The 20,945-nt window shown below is 39.4% G+C and overlaps 1 protein-coding gene across 19 annotated transcripts in view; it reads right to left on the bottom strand.

The window, feature by feature from the left end:
* EPB41L2 (erythrocyte membrane protein band 4.1 like 2) overlaps positions 1 to 20,945 on the bottom strand; it is a 209,702-nt gene that overhangs the window by 134,627 nt on the left and 54,130 nt on the right. The window lies entirely within an intron of this gene.

Genomic DNA, 20,945 nt, shown 5'->3' on the forward strand with positions numbered 1-20,945 from the left:
AGTCGCTCAGTCATGTCCGACTCTTTGCGACCCCATGGACCACAGCCTACCAGGCTCTTCCGTCCATGGGATTTTCCAGGCGAGAGTACTGGAGTGGGGTGCCAGTGCCTTCTCCAAGTCCCCTACTAGAACCATATAAACAGGAAACCTGCTAACATAAGGCTCTTATCAAAAAACATGTTGTAGAAAGTTCAGCACAGCAGACAAGCCACAGAAATGTTAAGGTGCATGCAACATACAGTGCCCAGCTACTCGTCAGGCTCTGGGGACACACAACCCAATCTGGGGTCCTCTCCTCACGTTGCTTGTGTCACTATCTTCCTTCAGCCTGCCATCTGCATGGTTTGGGCACTTGTTTGAGGATCCAGTGTACTTCTAACCCTCCGTATCTTTATTATCTCTGTATTCTGAAACTGTCCCTCCACTCACTTCTTTCTTTCATTTCTACAGAAACTTACCTCTTCAAATCTGAATTATGAAAGAAAACCCTAAGCACAAGTGCTAATACATTCTCAATCCACAGCCCCTCCCCACCTGAAACAATAAATATCCAACATTAAGCCAGAGTGGGGGCTTCCCTGATAGCTCAGTTGGTAAAGAATCTGCCTGCAATGCAGAAGACCCCAGTTCAATTCCTGGATCGGGAAGATCCACTGGAGAAGGGATAGGCTACCCACTCCAGTATTCTTGGGCTTCCCTTGTGGCTCAGCTGGTAAAGAATCTGTATGCAACACGGGAGACCTGGGTTCTATCCTTGGGTTGGAAAGATCCCCTGGAGAAGGGAAAGTCTACCCACTCCAGTATTCTGGCCTGGAGAATTCCATGAACTATATATAGCCCATGGGGTTGCAAAGAGTCGGACACAACTGAGTGACTTTCACAAGCTAGAGGATTCACCATTATCTGTATCCATGAGATCCTGAATTCCGTAATTTTAGGTTTTGCTAAGATCCATTCATTCAATGAGGAATTACCCTTTGTCTACTGATAGCTGTTCAGGATACACACCTGTATAAAACTTGGCTCCAGGATACACACCTGTATAAAACTTGGCTCCAGCCGAAGAGTACCTAAATAAATAATAACACTACAAAGAGAACCGAGCTGAAATATAGGCATAAACATTTCAACAGTAACTGACTTGATGAGGGAAGAATGCTTCCCAAGGTGACGCTGGCGCTGACCTTGAAGGAGAAGGAGGGCTGATTGTAAGCGGGTTAAAGCATACTCCTCACCATGGGAATAGAGACTGAAGACACAGAATCACCAGAGATAAAAGCATTGCTGAGAACGGTGAGTCCACACCTCATCTGCCCGGAATACGGGGTGGGGAATGGAGGAAATGGGACGAGGGAGGTAGTAGCCAAACAGTGAGTGATGAGTACGCTAAGCTCAGATGTTTCAACTCTGTCCTGTAGGCAATGAAAAATAATATTCCTTTTGCATTTCGGGAGGATGGCTTCGGCACTTGTGTGATAACAGATGCCGTAGTAAAAGGAAACTGGTTAAGCAGAGGCCCCGGTGATCCAGAAAACAGCATCTGAACTGACACAGAGGCAACAGGGAAGCAAATGAAGAGATGAAGTCAGTAAATATTTAGTAGTTAAAATGGACAGGATTTGATAAAAGAATTGAGCAGTGGGAGTCAGGGAGAACAAAGTTCCCAGGTTCCTGGCAGTCAAAGGTCAGACAGCGGGAACGTGAACCTAGAGATAGATTTCCAAAAAGAATATGAAAGACGGATGAAAGAAGCCCAAGCTTCCACTTTTAACACATTTGGACTAAGTGACTGTGTGACATCTGGGTGGAAAATCAGGCCAGCTGGAGATATGTGTCTGAACCACAGAGCCTAGGTTTCCATGCTAAAATCTGGAACTACTTGGTCAATCAGTGTAATCTGAAGCTACAGAAGAGATGAAGCCCAAGGCAAGACAGAGGTTAAAAAAAAAAAAAAATGCTCATAGTAAATAACCAGGCAGGGAGCAAAGAACCTATGAAGGAGGGTGGGAAGGACCAGAATAAGATAAAGACATCAAACCAAGCAAGCATTACCCCAAGAGAAGAGCTGGGCTGGGAGCAATGGACAACAGGCGAAGGGCTTCTAGAACCAGATAAGGCTTTGCAGGCATCATGAAAGACTGCTGATAACCCAAAGAGCAAGTCCAGTGGACAGTACAGAAAAAGACAATTGGCTAAAGGAAAAATACTGAACAGAGGGGAGTATGAAAAAGGGGCAAACTAATCTCTGAAATTTAGTGCCAGAGAAGAGGCTGGCAGAAACGACAGCAATAACTACAAGAAGTATGGCTGCGAGACAATCTACCCACACAGGAGAAGTATTGGTTATTTTATTTCGTGCAGGCTTTTGGTGGGAAAGACAAAGTAGGGAGAGGTTCAAGATACAAAGGAGAGAAAGGAAAATGAAGGCCAGGAAGTTCAGAAGAGAGAAATGAATTTAATCTGGGATGGCATGAGGGACATCTCTAGCCCAGAGACCAAGGAGAAGGGAACCGGAAACATACATGGACTAGAAGAGGAAGTGGTGTAAGGAAAATGAAACCAAAGAGGAAATATGGTCCATCTCCTAGAATACAGTCAATGATAATCCTCTCAGCATTCATTTTAACACAGGATTCAAAATGGGTTAAACTTAACAATTTTCAATATGGAAAGTTATTGGCTTCCAAAGTTTTTCAAAATTGGGGATGCCACGTATAATCTTCTACCTTAACTGACTTGTAAATCAGTATCTATTAAATTATCAAGAATATCATGAAATGAGTGCCATCTTCATATCACTATAGATGCCCAGAAAAAGAAGCTAAAAAATAAGTCACTGAAATCGCAAGGTTTGGAGAAGGGTATTTTGTTTTGCTTTAATCACAGTGCATGCCAAGGGCTTGGTTAAATGTATTTACAAGATACAATAACCGTAACTGTAATTCCTGTTCTCAAACTGTGAAGCCTGTGTCTCAATAAAATACCAGTTTAAAAGACAAGACAATAAAGACCACGGTCACCACCAGAACCCCATAAGAATATGTGAAAGGTTATAAAACAAAACTCCTTTTATAGAGTTGAATCCTTTCCAGGGTGGGCCTTTAAGACATTCTGACAGTACACACAAATACTATCTCTGGAACAAAACCAAAAAGGCACAGCTGCGAGACATCTTCCACTGAAGTTGTAACTGACTCAATGGCAGTCCTTCCTTTGAGCAAGAGAGTCTATAAAAACCAGAAGCAGAGCTATTTTCCCCTACAAACTGCTGAGTGGAATCACTTTCTCCTGACCCAAACTGCAGCTTTACTAAAAAGCTAAAATAGCATGGCCAGTACAACTCCATAATAAATTTGTAAAAGAAAACATACATAAAACTTGAAAAAAGTGTGTGTGTATATATATATGTTTTTCATTAAGAAAAATCCCCAACTAAACTGAAACTATAATACATGGATATACACATTTTTTAACTTACAGTCCATCAGCACCACAAACAGGAAATTTGGATTTGCCTTAATAGAAATTTTTCCCCAAATGCCTTAATACAAATTTTTCCCCAAACCTCTAAGGAGTAGTACTAACCAAAAATATTTAGATGATTATTAGTGTTAATATCCTCAATACTGACTTGAACTTTTGATACCTAGATATTTGTGACCGAAAAGGAAAAAAAAAGACATTTTGAAATCAATTAGATATAACTCCAACATATGAAAAAGAATTTAAATAGCCAAATCAATACTTTATTTGTGAAGTTTTCCAAGCTGGATTTTTACTGTTTCTATAGCAACATCAACAAAATACTCATACACATACTTCCGCACCCAAGATGAAAACCAGTAACCACTTCTCTAGTTTATTCTTACTATGGCTTCCAACCAAAAAAAAAAAAAAATCAGCCTTCCTAAACTTCACTCCTAAGGTTTGAAGTTGGAAACTTCAAAACCTAAGGTTTTAAATAAATAACAGTTGCGTTAACCATAAATGTCAAATATTCTCAAAGTCTTCAGAAGGGAGGTTAATGATAATTTTGTTATTTCTTTGACAATAACTCATTCTGAACAACAACAACAAAGATGAGAACGGAAGAAATTGCTAACAAATGACTTACTTGGAAAATTATCTAAATTCTAGAGAAATAAAACACCAAAAACTGTGCCAAGATGTACAGCAAAGAGTTCAATATTCTAAAGCCAAGAGATAAGCAACTTTCTCTGCGTCAGATATACTTTCAAAATCTCTTTTGTTGGAATTGTTTTGAAAGAACAAAATATTTCACTAGGATTAATAGGCCTGCTTATTTTGTGAGCAAGCTCTCTGCCTTATTCTTTACAAACATTTCTATTTATGTCTCAAAACATCTCTGCACAGTAAGTATTATCAAGTTCATTCAATAAGTAAATAAACTAAGGCTCAGAGAAATGAATTAACTTGCCTTAAAAAGCATGGAATGCAAAATACTAAAGTGGTTAACTGTCAGTCTTGGACCCAGACAAACCTGAACCTGGATCCTGACTTAACCTCCAACAACCATGTATGAGACAGACGGCTGAGGCTTCCACCTAATTCTATTTTATTTGAAGCATGTTCTTTACATTACACCACTAGGCTTATGCACACTCCCAGCTATACGTCACCACGTGCCAAAATGCAGTCTTGACATTAACAGTCTCACTACCTATGCCTTACGTTTGCACATGGACTTCAGACATTAGGACTTACTGTAAATACACGTTCTACTCCAATACATGTCTAGCGTTTAGGATTCATGGTTTTCACCCAGGCAGCCCAGGTTCTACTCCTGGTGTGGGGAAGGAGATTCTTTGGGCTTCCCTGGTGGCTCAGATGGTAAAGAATCTCCCTGCAATGCAGGAGAACTGGGTTAGATCCCTGGGTTGGGAAGATACCCTGGAGAAGGGAAAGGCTACCCACTCCTCCAGTATTCTAGCCTGGAGAATGCCATGACTGTATAGTCCATGGGGTCGCAAAGAGTTGGACACAACTGAGCAACTTTCACTTCACTCTAAGACATGTTCTCAAAAAATATTTTTTAGAAATACATAAGGAAAACTTCAAAGAACAAGTGAAAAGTCTTGATCTTTCTAATTTCCAAACATATACGTATATTTCAACAGATCCTTACCCAGGACATAATGTTAATGGGTAGGTATACCACATCATGGGCTTCCCAGGTGGCTCAGTAGTAAGGAATCTGCCTGCAAAGCAGGAGATATGAGTTTGATCCCTAGGTTGCAAAGACCCCCTGGAGGAGGAAATGGCTACCCACTCCAGTATTCTTGCCTGGGAAATTTCATGGAACAGAGGAGTCTGGTGGGCTACAGTCCATGGGGTCACAAAAGTGTTGGAAATGACTTAGTGACTAAACAACAACAAAAATACCACATCGTGCCTTTCTTCAAAGCACTAGGAACCATTTGAGAAGACCAGAGAAGTGCAAATAAAAAGCCATCCATATACACCTGTGAAAGGTGAAAGTTTAGTTGCTCAGTCGTGTCCAACTCTTTGCGACCCCACGGACTGTAGCCTACCAGGCTCCTCCATCCATGGGATTTTCCAGGCAAGAGTACTGGAGTGGGGTCCCATCTCCTTCTCCAGAGGATCTTCCCAACCTCGGGATCGAACCCAGGTCTCCCATATTGTAGGCATATGCCTTACTGTCTGAGCCACCAGGGAAGTCCTGTAAACTTGTGAGTTAACTATAAATGCATAAAATAAAGTGTATACCTATTGATACTACAAACACATATACAAGATTTCTCAAAATAATTTTGATTTCAAAGATTCCATCCCACTCTTTGCATAAGCAAACTTACACGTAATTCCAGATCACACATTACAATTTTTTAAGTGAGACAACAATCATCTGATGTAGGCATTTGGGACTAAGATAATTGCAGGCTAGAGTTGTAAACAGAAGAAATTTGAACAGACTTTGCAAGAAAGGATATATTGTCATTGGTGGGAAAGAGGGACAGTGATATTCAAGACAAGCAGGAACAGTCCTTGGGCAGACTGAGGCAGCAAGATGCACAAGATGGTTTGGATGTCTGGCAAAGCAGGAAGCAGTGAGCAGGACAGTGGGCTGACCACTATCACTGGATCAGTCACATACAAAGATAAGTCAGAAGTAATGCTGAAATATGATAGCTGGAAAGACTGTTGAGAGCTCTGAAGATGAAAAGGCCTCTGGGTTAAAAAAGACAGGTCACCTTGCCTAAAGTTTTATTTTGGTGGGTTTTTTCCCTGCAGAGTAAGGGGGCTAATAACAGTTTGTTGTTGTTGTCTTTTAAATAACATACAAGCTACCCACTTTAACCATAAAATTCAATGTTTTTTAGGGTAGTCAGTTGTGCAACCATTACCACAAACAATTTTAGAACATTTTATCAACTCAAAAATAAATCCCAAACCTCCCAACTCATTCTACGAGGTCTGATACCAAAGCCAAACAAAGATGTCACAAAAAAGGAAACTATAACCAATACCCCTAACTGAGGCAGAAGTCCTCAATAAAATATTAGCAAACTAAACCCAGCAAGGTATTAAAAAGATCTTAGACCATGATCAAGTGTAATTTACTCTAGGAATATAAGGATGATTCAAAAAGTGAAATTCAATCAATATAATTATAATAGAAGAAAAATACACGATCATCTCAATAGAGAGAAAAAGAATTAGACAAAATCCAACATCCTTTCAAGATAAACAAACTAAAAATAATAAAAATAGAAGGAAACTTCCTCAACATGCAAAGAGCTTCTACAAAAACCCACAGCTAACATCATACTACATGGCGAAGACTGAAAACTTTCCCCCTAAGATCAGGAACAAGACAAGATGCTCCCTCTCATAACCTCTTATCATTCTATTCAATGTTGTGCTTAAGTTCAAGCCAGGGTAATTAGGCAAGAAAAATAAAAAGCACTCAAATAAGAAAGGGAGAAGTAAACTACCTCTACTTGCAGATGACATGATTGTAATAAATAAAAATCCTTAAAAATACATTTAAAAAGCTAATAGAGGGGTTCAGGAAAGCTGCAGGGTATAAAATGAATATGCAAACTTGAGTTGTATTTCTATACATAAGCAATAAACAATCCAAAAATAATAATAATGTCTCACTTAGCATCAAAAAGAGTAAAATACATAGGGTAAATTTAGACAAGGAAGTATAAGGCTTGTACACTGAAAAGTATGTAACACTATTCAAAAAAAATCAAACACCTAAGTAAATCCATGTTTATGGATTTAAATACTTAGTATTGTTAAGAGCCCATTAACCATCAAACAACTGTGATAACACAGACATGATAACACAGACATAGAGAACAGACTTGTGGACACGGGGTGGGGGGAGGAAGGAGAGGGTGAGAGCTATGGAGATAGGAACATGGAAACTTACATGACCATATATAAAATAGATAGCCAATGGGAATTTGCTGTATGACTCAGGGAACTCAAACAGGGGCTCTGTATCAACCTAGAGGGGTGGAAGGGGGAGGGAGATGGCAGGGAGGCTCAAGGGAGGGGACATACCTATACCTATATGACTGATGCATGCTGACGTTTGACAGAAACCAACAAAATTTTGTAAAGCAATTATCCTTCAATTAAACAACAATTTTTTTTTTTTTTTAAAGATACAGGTAAAGAATCAATTGGAGTGAGGTATATTTGACAGGGAGGAAAAGGCCCAGTGAAAGGAAGAACACAGAAGAAATTATATCTAAATATTACAGAGGAAGTTATATCTAAATTGAGACCTGAGAGTAGAATATTGCTAGCAACATGTACCAAAGTCTAGACATGACAGAAAACCTGATATATCAGCTAAACTCAGAGAGGCAACCTAACATCTGAAACTCAATAAGTAAGTTAAAATCCAAAACAGCAAGGATAAAAGAGATGTTACAACATTTGAGGCTCTTCTGAAAAGTAAAGTGGTACCATGAAAGGATTTTAAGCTTAAAATTAAAAGACTTTAAAACTATAATTCTGACTACAATATGAAGAACAAAAATTTTTTAAACTGTGGGGGGAGGGGTGGCAGGAAAACCAGACAGACCATTATATATCTATAACATAGATACTGCATATCTAAGAAATGCTGCTGCTGCTGCTGCGAAGTCACTTCAGTCGTGTCCAACTGTGTGCGACCCCAGAGACAGCAGCCCACCAGGCTCCTATGTCCCTGGGATTCTCCAGGCAAGAACACTGGAGTGGGTTGCCATTTCCTCCTCCAATGCATGAAGTGAAAAGTGAAAGCCAAGTCGCTCAGTCATGTCCGACTCTTCGCAGCCCCATGGACTGCAGCCTACCAGGCTCCTCCATCCACGGGATTTCCCAGGCAAGAGTACTGGAGTGGGGTGCCATTTCCTTCTTCATCTAAGAAATGACAGCCTCATTAATGTTTAAAAAATAAAATATTAGCAAATAAGTAGCCAGTCTCTGCTTCCTCACCTCCAAAGAGAATTTTGCCATTGTAATTTCAATTTTGAAAGCAACTTGACTGATTTATTGTGGAATGGGCTGAGTCACTAAAGAACAGATCCATAAAGAACACAGGAGAGACTCAAACTGAAACTGAGAGAGTTGGTGTTCATTGTTTGGGAGGAAACTGGTTGAAAGGAAAGAGTATGAGAGCTGTTTTTAAACTGTGTAGAAGAAGAGTAAGAAAAATTCATAAAGTGGTACTGAGAATTTTTAAGTTTTGCAGTTATTATAAAACCACATTTGGGTTTTTCAAGAGACCAGAGTAAAAACCTAAGTGGTTTGTCAATTCTTTGTCAGCAGTAAGACTTGTATTTCTTTGACTACCAAAGTTAAAACTGTACCCCAAAAGAGCTCAGCTTTGTGCAGTTTATAGTATCTGACTAGAGAAGGTATCAGCGGAAGGAATGGATAAATTCAAGTAATATTCAATTGGCAGAATGATAAGAATTTGGTAACACATCAGAGTTAAGAGAGAAAAATAAAGAGCAATTAATAGGGCAGCAGAAGTCAGTCACTGAAATAGTTATAAAAGGAACCAGAGGGTATGGAGACAAATTTAATGAGTTAAATTAGGTAACAAAGAGGTACATAAAAAAAGAAAAAAACAAACAAAAAAAGAGGTGTAGATGAATAAGCCAATAGTAAAGACAGAATGGACTCAAAGAAAAATAACTCAATCCAGAGGAAGACAGAAAAAGAAAGGGGAAAAAAAGAAAAAGAAAGAACAGATGGAACAGAAAACAAAGAAAATGGTGCCCAGCAACAATTAATTAAATGTAAATGGCCTAAATGTACCAACTAAAAGACAGAGATTGTCAGAGTAGGTAAATAATCCATTTCTAAGTAAGCTGTGTACAAAAAAATCTACTTTAAATATTAGGAATGTAGGAATACCTACATTATTTAAAACAGCAATGTCCAGTGTTATTTGAATTTCACCACATATACAGACTGCAGCCATGAAATTAAAAGATGCTTACTCCTTGGAAGGAAAGCTTTGACCAACCTAGACAGCATATTAAAAAGCAGAGACATTACTTTGCAAACAAAGGTCCGTCTAGTCAAGGCTATGGTGTTTCCAGTGGTCATGTATGGATGTGAGAGTTGGACTATAAAGAAAGCTGAGAGCTGAAGAATTGATGCTTTTGAACGGTGGTGTTGGAGAAGACTCTTGAGAGTCCCTTGGACTGCAAGGAGATCCAACCAGTCCATCCTAAAGGAGATTGGTCCTGAATGTTCATTGGAAGGACTGATGTTGAAGCTGAAACTCCAATACTTTGGCCACCTGATGCGAAGAACTGACTGAAGAGAAGAATCAGAAGAACCCGATAGTGGGAAAGATTGAAGGCAGGAGGAGAAGGGGACAAGAGGATGAGATGGTTGGATGGCATCACCAACTCAATGGACATGAGTTTGGGTAAACTCCGGGAGTTGGTGATGGACAGGGAGGCCTAGCGTGCTGCAGTCCATGGGTTCGCAAAGAGTCAGACACGACTGAGTGACTGAACTGAACATATATACTTCTTTCTACCAAGTTCTAAGATTCAAAATTACAGCCAAAAATTCTCAATGAACGTTTTGAGGTGTTGTGATAATTACAAGGAAGGATGGCAACAATATGAATACCCAGTATATTCAACATGTTATCTTTGCTTTACTCCTCTCTTTAGAAAAGGATATTAGTATTTGCAAGAGAGAAGCATAAAAATATTTTTTCAAGCTTTTACTTTGAGAAGACTGTGAAAAGTTCACATCCATGGTTATAATTTGTTTCTCTTGGATCTAAACATACACCCACCCATTGGCTTCAGAAAAGTGCTTGGCCAGAAACCCTAGGACAGTGATACTTCCTGGAAATTTCAACTGGAAAGAAAAAGCATCCTATCCATGAAGCGATCGCCAGTAGCAAATAATGCAAATGTTCTTTTGTGTTAATACCAATTTGTAAAAACCTATTCTTACACAAAAGATACATTCATTCATTCAACAAATATTTCCTGTACAACTATTAAGAAGGTAATTTACAAAAAGATTCTCACTTATTTGATACATGGTATGGTTTTATTAATTATTAAGCAAAACAGTTAAAAAATGTTTTATTTATCCAGTTTTCAGGGGCAATTCCCAGTCCCCAAAATGTCTCTCTTTGCTATTGACTGGCTGTCTCTCCATGTGAACAACAGATTCCCAGAGGCAAAGACTGCAGTCTTACATCTATATCCCCCACAACCCAATATAACACCTGTCATACAGTAAAGGAAGCCAAAGGAATGTTTGATGAATGAATGGACTGATGGGTCATACTCAATTAGTAGTACAAACAAAAATCCCAGTAAAAAATAAATAAATTCAGTATAGTTGTCACTCCTGACCCTTTCCTCACTCTTCATCCAGGTTCATAGTGTTGTTCTTTTTTCTATAGGTACTTCTACTGCTGAAATGACCGTTTTTGAGTTCCTGGCATCAGTCTTCCTCACTGTGAAGTTATCTGCAGCTCAGCCTTCGTCCTCATCTTTGAATGCCCAGCTTGGTTCACAGTAAGACTGGGCACAAATTTATTTCATAATAAAGAGCAACAAATACCAAAGACACCTACTTAAATCAGTACTGCCAAGCTTCAGGTTATTACTCCGTAGTAAAAACAATGTACTTAACTGGTAACGGTGAGATTTACTATTAAAATTAGGTTAAGTAAATATTTGATCCTAGTCACCAGTACAATAAATACCACCCAAAAACCTCAGCACCAGATTTTATTGCACAGAAATACAAAAGTGTTACTGGAGTTGGCAATTTCACCTAAAGCCATAAATAAAAGAAATACAAAAGGAGGTTTCCTTGGGTAGATGCCTTTAACTGAGGGTAAAATTCACCAGCACAGATACCCAGGGAAATCTGGTTAATTCCCCATAAAACCTGGCATGTAGTATTTCTGCAATACAGATATTTGCAATTATGCCTCTTCCTTCAAATAAATAATAGCAATGAAAATTTCTGAAAGGCTTCCAGTGGCTCTGCAGGGAGTACGGAGACCAAACTGCTCAGTATAATCTCCCAGGTTCCGCACTGACTGACTCCAGTCCAAATACGAGGCTCATCTTCTGCTTCTCATGCTCTCTCACACATCCCAAGCTCCAGCCACACCAGCCTCCTCAACAAGAAATGCTTCCGTGTCCTCATTAATGCTGACTCTCCTCTGTCTAGACCGTCCACTTCCCCTGTCTACACTTGAGGAAAAAAAAAAAATCTAACCCCAGCTTCCAGGTATAAGGTTAAAAACAAGCAGTTTGTAACCAAACCTAACAATAGCTCTGTTACTGACTTTTAGACAACAGAATAAAACATGGGGGCGGGGGAGGCAATCAAGTTATTTGTGAGTTTATGGTACATACACACTCTCACAAATCACAAGGCTCTCAAAGGGAAGTCTGGTAAACCAACCCAGCAGGGAGTGGTCCAACCACTCCAGGAGGACCCACGGGCAAAGGAAGCAGGATGCCAAGAATGGCGAAGTCAGACTTAAATGGAGAGTAACACAGCCCACACTCTGAGACGGCCCTGAGGTATACATAGTGAGTGAAGGCAATCCTCCAAATGGACAGAACCAGGGGCAGTAAGATCTGATCAGGAATTACACTTCAAGGACAAGCTATCCTCAGAGCAACCACTGCTCTTAACCTACCTAATCATACACCCCACGAACCACACAACTTGGTGATCCAAGAGGGTAATTTACAGCTATACGACAGGACAGGGCAGAGCAGAGCACTGTCCAGGGGGAAATCTCAACAATGCAGCTGATTGCTGACATCTGATCTGGATGGAACTGAAGCCAGAGGAATGGACATCATCGACCGGTACACGGTGTTCTGAGACTATACTCTGCCTCTAGATGCAGCAGGCCAACAGAACTTTATATGGTCTGTCCTTGGAAGAGGGAAGGCCTGTACCTGCAGTTGACCTGTGTAAGCTGAACTAAAAGGATATACACACAATTATACATTACACTTAAATGTATGGAACTGTGTGTATACATATATATATCAGACAAATGGTGGAATGTAGCACTCCTAATAATCTACTTAGCAGCCACATCTAACTTCCCCCTCTGTCACCATCCCCCTGATATTTTCCTCCCACCCAAGACTTTGCCTGGATCTATTCAAGCCATTTGGGTTCAGCCATAATTGGAGTGTCTCATATCTTCCTCAATCCCTTTTTTATCTCCTCCCATTATCATCTATAATTCCATGTTAACTATACCAGAACATCTAACTCAATAAGTGTTGAAACAACAGCACAGATATAACAAGATATAGAATTTTGTTCCTGCTGGCTTATCATCTATATATCGAAAGTAAATATTCTTCCCATTGGATCCTAGAGTAATAAGAGCCAGGCTTGAGATGCTTTTCTCTTCTGGAAGAAGATTGGTCGAAGTATCTACCAATCCCCTGGAGAGGATTTCCTCTCACCTCAACCTTTAATGTTGCTGTTGTTGTTTAGTCGATCAGTCGTGTCCAACTCCTTATGACCCCATGGACTGCAGCCCACCAGGCTCCTCTGTCCATGGGATTCTCCAGGCAAGAATACTGGCATGGATTACTATTTCCTCCTCCAGGGTATCTTACCGACTCAGGGATCGAACTGGAGTTTTCTGTATCTCCTGCACTGTCAGGCAGATTCTTTACCACTGAGCCACCTGGGAAGTTTATTTCTGCCACGGAGTTTAGTGTAACAGGATCTGTCCCATACCAACTGTATATTTATCTTTAAAAGAAACAGATGGGATGGTATGGCACAGGGCTTGGTATCATTGTCTAAAACCAGCCCAGCTGATGGCTAAACATATACAAACACCGTAATCCCTGGGTACCTCTGCCGCAGATGACAGGAGTCAGGCCACCACAGAATCAGCTCTTGTTGGAAATCAATGAGCCAGCTGTCCAAGACGAGCCAGGGCTTATGTGATAGGATCTTTACTTGTTTTAAAGGCTTCTTAACAGTTCTAATATAGACCTATTATGCTTTTATGATCCTGGAAAACATCCAAAATGATTAGCCCATCCTTTTCTGACTCATATATCTTTAGGCAATAAAGGTACACACTTTCTACTAATTGAGAACTTTCAAGTGAGTCCATCTAATGAATGAATGCCCTATGGAGTAACATTTCTAAAATTAAGCAGTACTATCTTAAAATTTACAGATACAGAAAATAAACTCACAGTCACCAAAAGGAAAGGGAGGGAGGAATAAATTGGCAATATGGGACCAACAGATGCACACTACCAAATATCAAAGAGAAAAACAACAAGGCTTTACTACATAGTGCAGAGAATTATATTCAATATCCTGTATTGAACTCTAATTGAAAAATAATATATGATCGAATTACTTCGCTATACACCTGAAACTAACAATGTGCTGCTGATGTGCTCAGTCATGGCCGACTCTTTGTGACCCCATGGACTGTAGCCCACCAGGCTCTTCCGTCCACGGAATTTGCCATGTCCTTCTCCAGAAACTAACAATATGGTAAATCAACTATACTTCAATTTAAAGAAGAACAATTTAGATATACAGTCGCCAAAGGCAAACAAGCACGTTTAAAAGGAAAACCCTGTTGTTCTACCTCATACGTAAATTCACAGATAAAACACTGGAAATGCTCAGCCGTAATGGTAACAATTGTTGTTCCTGAATGTGGACAATGGAAAATTTTGCTTTATTTGTATTTTTCTATATTAACAAGCTTTTCCCACTAAACATACAATAATTAAGAAATGTTTTAATAAACTAAAATCCACTTAAAGAAATATGAGTTTCCCCCCTTCATTTCTGTACCCCTACTTTGGCAGTTTTAAAAGCAGTACAAAACAAGCTGGCTAAGTCCCAGCAAAGTTATAATAAACTGGTCGTGTGCCATGGGGTATAGATTTACCTGAAACACAGGGATACATTCATGCTACTCCTCTTTGAGCTTGGCACTATCTATAAGAAACTACTGGGCTCTAAGAAGCACATGCTTGCAGACACTGTTACATCAGAGGCCTTTTTTAAAAGTTAGATTTTAACTGGATTTAAAAGAATGAAAGGAATTTCCTGGATTTTATCAGGGCAATTTCCCAAAAGATTTTTGCCCCCACTTCTTAGTACAAGGATTAAAGCCACTTAGCAAATTATAGGGTATACTTGCCACTTAAAGTGCTATTAAGAACATATAAATTAAGAGATCTTTAAAAAGCAGTACATGTTGGAAGAAGCTGTTTTAACAGTTTTCTATGAAGTTAGTCAAAAAGTATCAAATGTCTGAATAAAGGAGGGATCTACTTTTTGACCACACAACACTATGGAGAGATGGGGACCACATATCTACAGTCAAGAAAGAGCCTTTCTACGTTTTATCATCACGTGACAAGTTATCACTGTCAAGTTTTCACTACAACTTCATTAAAATACCAAGCCATACACACACAATATAACACAGCACAAGGAGGACAGCAACATATTTTTCAGAACTGCAAAATGGCATCTGCGGAATGTCTCAAAGGAATGACAAAGGCACTTCTTTAGCCCAAACAAAGAGAACAATGTTTCCACTAGGACACTACAGGACTATTGCATTTCAGGGGGGAAAGGCAGTAAAAATTAACACAAAACAGAGCTGAACGTGTAGAATGACAGTCTGTGGGGAAGAATTAAAAGAAACTATTGAGAATACAAGTTTCATGTGTTACAGTACACAAAATTAAGAGGGCCTGAGGTTTTAAAAGTTGGGTGATTTCATTAAGTTTGAAAAGAAAATTACCTTTAAAATTCAAAATGTAAAATTACTTATCGGTTGAATCAATTAAGTGTTTTAGATTCACAAGCACCAGGCATCTATATTGTTTAGAAGATGGCTTACAAACAACCTATGCCAGCACATGGGATCATTTCACTTCATTTCCCATGATCACTCTATTAGAAGTGTACTATCGATGCCTCCATTTTATATATAAGGAAACTGAGGCCTGCAGATATAAAATGATTCAGTAACAAGCAGATCTGAGTTTCAACTGTAACTCTTTCACTTATTAGCTATAAGACTTTGACTTTCTTTCCAAGATACTTTGACTTGCAAGACTATCAACACCAAATAATGTTCACAAGGATTAAAGACAAACTATTGTCAAAAACAGGACAAAAAGATTCCTAAAATAGCATACTAAAATGGAACTAAACACTTGTTAAATGGAGGTGAAGGTGAAGTTGTGATATACCCACTCAATCATGTAATGTCTTTAAAACACTGATATGAAAAGGACTTAAGAAATGCCCTCGGGGTGGGGGTGGGGCGGGGGGGGGGGGGGAAGGCTGTGAGAGAATGCCAAGAGTAGTCAAGGTTAATTACAAAATACAGTAAATAGCTGAGTATACTTAATGGAAAAAGATCACAACAAAGACAAATTGATTGTTCCTCACTTTTATCTGAAGGGTATATACTTAGTTATCTTCAGTGGAGAGTGCCCTAAAAAAACAATTTGATGACTTTTGTACTGTAGGAAAAAAACAAGCAGTAGACTCTGATTCAAGTCAGTAAAACCAGTAAATAAGTTACCAAAGGTAAATTTTTCTCATAACTAACATTTTCTCATAAATTTGTTAGCCCTACTGTGCCTCTCTATCCACCTCATCTTCCTACACTCCAGTTCTGATCACATCATTCACCTGTTTGGAAAACCTCAGTAACTGCAGAAAGAAAACCCAAATTCTTTCACCTGAAATGCAGTCCTCTAGGCTCTGGCCACACCCTCCTTTCTAACTTTTCTGCTCAGTAGGATGCATGATGATTTCTAGTCTTGAGGGAGGAAAAAGCCAAGAATCTCCAGGCTTACTCCTCGAAGCATGCCCATCACAACCACCACCATCAGGCAAAAGCCATCCACCGGCCATGCCCTGTCCAAAGAGTGCCATCCCTCTCTCCTCCAAGTGCCCACGACACTCCCTTACCCCCTTCCAGAGCTCTGCACTTTCTGCAGTACTGATCCTATGAGCACATCTTAGCCACCATACTTAACAAGTCTGTCTTATCTCTGGATCCCCCAAAGCAAAACACACACTCCCTTGCACAAAGTTATGCTTACTACATTTGAGGAGAAAGAGATGAGATTATAAGAAAACACTTTTTAAAAAACAAACTGTGCACCTGTTTTTTCAGACAATTCCTGGCACTGTCATCTTATTTTTCTATTATCCAAGATAATCACCTTAACGATTCAATAAAGTAAGCCTAATATTAAATTAAATGGCCCTCCAGTGGAATAAACACTATTTTGGCACATTTATGGCAAGAAATGTCATGCCGCCTTTTAAGATTCATACAAGGAAAATGTGAGGAGTGTGAAACAACTATCTTCACCTGTATGATTGGTTCTCGTGGGTTAAGACTACCCTAAAGGATCATCACCTTCAAAAAGGTACTGAATTCTAAGAGAAGCAAGAAGAAAACAGAAGTGGCTCTGAAATAAGTCCTACAACAATACGTTTGGGGATATACAGTCCTCCTGAATCATGAGTCTGGGAGGGGCCTGAAAAAATAATGTAGCCAATCCTTTGCATCACAGACACGAGAGAATCTAAGAAATTCTGAGCTAAGTGAGGGAATTTTTATTTTTTTAAAGAATATTGTAAGAAAAGGCAGAAACCTAACTTCCCAGCCAGGTTTGTTTTTCCAAAACACGTTTTCCTCTTGGTTTTTCTTTTCCCAGTGTACCTTCAAAACTTCCAATTCCCCACAGGTGTAAAAACAGTACGAAAATGCAGGCTAGTGGCTTTTTTTTTTTTTTTTTTAAACCACAGCATTTCTATAATCTCTCCTTCATGCAAAGCATTCACCAGAGACAAGTATGGAAGATTTTGCTCCTTTCTCCACTCAGGGTAACACAGAAGATCACAGGAGAAAGCAGGAACAAGGGAAAAGTGCAGGAGAACGTGCAGGAAAGCAGCAGCTATGGCTCTCAGAGCCAAAGCCACAGACAGGAGATGTACTATTTTATTCTGGAACACTCAAATACAACTGTATAATTACACAGAACCTTCAGGATGTATCTATGTAAATACAATATAAGCTTATCTTCCAGGAAAGCTGGCCAACCCAAACACCCAAATCTGGACCGTACCGCAACCAGCTCCGCGGCTGGTACCTCCCTGGCCATCATCCTCTACTTACTTGAGCTGCATAACAGGGCCCCGTGAGACAGAATTCAGGGCTATTCAGTCCATCCCAGGAGAATGACACAGAAGTAACTAAAATACCACGACCCCTCATGAGATCAAAATAGAGCATCTAAATAAAAACACCAACTCAGGTTCACCGGGACTGGACTCACCGGGTGATCACTGAGCTCCTCGGAGCTCACACCAGCAGCCCAGCTCTGCGATCACTCCCACCACTGTGTGCTCGTGGGCACAATCCAAGGACGCCTGGATTAAGATAAACGCCTTACGGAGCAGTGCTGACACAATTCAGTTCCTAACGCTTATGTCAGGCGCAGCCCAGCCCCGGGTCAGGATATAATACGACTGATACTAGAACCCACCGATAAACATCAATATCTTTAGGAGGCAGTGTTCCTTTTCCAATCATAAAATTCATCCCTAAATTATTTTCCTCTTTTCACTGACCCGAACAGAAACATATGGAAAAACAATTCCCCATAGCCTGGAGAGTATGCAGAGCCATTAGTACTTAAAAATAATGAATAAAAAAAAAAAGACTTCAAAAGAAATAAGATCACATTCTAGCATCACAAGACTTCTTTAAGGAAAAAGAACACGTGTGTGTGCACATAAACGTCACACACATGTACTGGGTCCCTTGAATGATGTGGCTGCTGTCCTGCGGTCAACTCTTGGAATCAGTCTCCTTTTGCAGCATATCTTCTATGTCCTGACAGTTTTCCATAGTGAACAAGCTGAAAGAGAGGGAGAGCTCGACACCTATTCTAAGGCAAGCAACCCCACAGGAAAAAAAGGAGTTGACCAAAAATGAGACTCTTTACACGATACTGAAAACCTTTTTGGAATAAATTAAGCACAGTATTATAAGAAATGCAGAGCACTGCCAGGAAAAAAAAAAAAAAAGTTTCTTAATTCTGTTTCTTTCTACTTCAGTCACTCAAGCTATTTCTGTCATATTCCTCATCCAACACTTAAGCTGTCATCTCTAGTGGAGTTTCCCCACCCACTACAATCATTTGAAAAACTTTTGGGAAGAAACCAAAAGTATAAGCATCCTTGCCAAATGACATTCAGATTTTTGTCCCCACCCTAATAGTTGGCTGTTTATCCTTATTTCTCGATCTCTTTCCATTCTTACTCTTTCCTTCTTCCTCTACCTACAAATGTATCCCAGCCATTATTCCCTTTCTTCTCCACTTCCTATTCCTACTTCTTCTCCACTTACTCAACACTAAGTTTCTTCACGCCCTTCATCCCATCTTCCATTTCTTCCCTCAAGATACAGCAAGTTCAGAGATATACAAAATCTTAAGTTCTTCAAGATGCAGAATTTAAAATATGCTGAAGACTTCCTGTGGAGGAATTTTTCCAAGAAAAACAAAAACTGAGGATTCTCCGTCACCTATTTTTCAGACAGCCCTGCAGTAGCCCACCCATCAGCTGCTTTATACAGTTTCTTCTAGCCTGAGTTCAAACAGAGGTGAGGGTGAGTCTGAGGCTATGTGTGCTAGTACACTGTATGAATCCATAACAACTGCCTCAAAAATGACATCTAACTACTTGCTGACCAAAACAATGTGCAAATCATACTAGACTCGCTTTTTCTGCAGAGATATTCCTGAAATCGGCAGTACCGGCAGGACTACCAAACTCACAGAGAGGAGGCCATGTTCTCTGATTTGCCCTCAATGTGCTCAGAACTTTTTTAACAAGTTACAATAATAACAGAGTAAGCCCACAGGTGCTCTGCTGGTACTACAGTGAGGAGGCAAAGTGAAGGGGAGAGAAGTGGAAGGAAGGAAAATAACAAGACAACATCCTGTCCTTGAGGAGCCAAGAGTCTTATGCACACAACCTCATGCAAAGTTAACATTCAGAAAATGTTACTGTTTTCAAGACAACAGTAGAAGAAATGGACTCACACAACCTCATGGAAAGTTTAAGGTTCATAAAATGTTACTGTTTCAAGACAGGGGTAGAAGAAATGCATTAAGACTATGTGAGTAGTTGCCAAAGGAATTATACAGCCAAGAACTCTTATGGGAATTCAGCAAAATAAGGAAAATAGAATTCCAGAGAAGAGGAAATTTAGCAAAGGAGATGATAATTAACAGTTTGGCAAGACCACTAAAAAGTTTGAAGAGATTTATTGGTTTTAACATGACAGAAAGAAACACTTCAAATATGCTTGTGCTAAGTGTAAAGCACACATTTTTAAACTTTACTTCTTCCAGGTTCACATCAAATAACCCTAAAATAGCAACAATCCAGCCATCTCATAATGGTTTCTAACATCTCCAAATCACTTGGGGCAAAGTAATTTAACTACACAGGTGTGTTTGAGTAGTCTCAAAGTTTCACTTTTTTTCATACTCAGAGTGAGATGGATTAAATTATCTGGGGCAACAATCTCTAATTTATCCTAGAGATAATTATTCACACAGTTTTGCCAGTAAATAAAGTAAAATAGGCAGAATGGGATAGTTAAAAATATACTGGAATAGATAGAACCAGTTCTAATTCCAGTTCTGAAAGTAACAGGAATTTAGAGCAAGTCATTTAACTTCATTTTATTAAATTACCTAATTATAAAATACAGGGAGGATTCATTACCTCTTAAAGTACCTCACAGTTCTAAAATTCTGCATTCTAAAAAAAAAAACTACTTGGCGCGGCAAACATGACACAAAGTTAAATGAAAATAAACGTCAAAACCATAGTATGAACCCTACTTGTGAAATGTACATAAATATGCATTTACTGAAGTGGTTATCCTATAACCTCTGAATGTATTCTATCACCTCCAAATGCATTTTTTACAAAATAAAAATATAATATAAAGAAATTATGTCTTAAAGTGGGAATGAGGCTGGCTTTTACTATTTATGTTTCCCTGTATTGCAAGTTTTATTCAACAAACACATAAATTTATCATTAAAAAAAAAAATCCAATCCCAAGCTCTTCGGCCTCTGTGAAATACACTGGAAATCAGAGTTCTCTTGGAAACACTCCAGGCCAATCTCGGATCAGGGGGAAAGTAGAGGGAGGAAGCCCCTCAACCTTGTTTTATCACAGCTCCTTTTCTCTTCTAGTCTGAACCACCTCCTCCGTCCCACCCTTCCCCATCAAAATCTCTTGGGAGTGACTGAACGCAAGTAACCTAAAACTGGAATTTCTGGGACTGCGTGATCTTCCAAAAGCA

The sequence above is a fragment of the Bos indicus genome, chromosome 9, assembly GCF_029378745.1.
Source record: "Bos indicus isolate NIAB-ARS_2022 breed Sahiwal x Tharparkar chromosome 9, NIAB-ARS_B.indTharparkar_mat_pri_1.0, whole genome shotgun sequence".
NCBI classification, from domain to species: Eukaryota; Metazoa; Chordata; class Mammalia; order Artiodactyla; family Bovidae; genus Bos; species Bos indicus.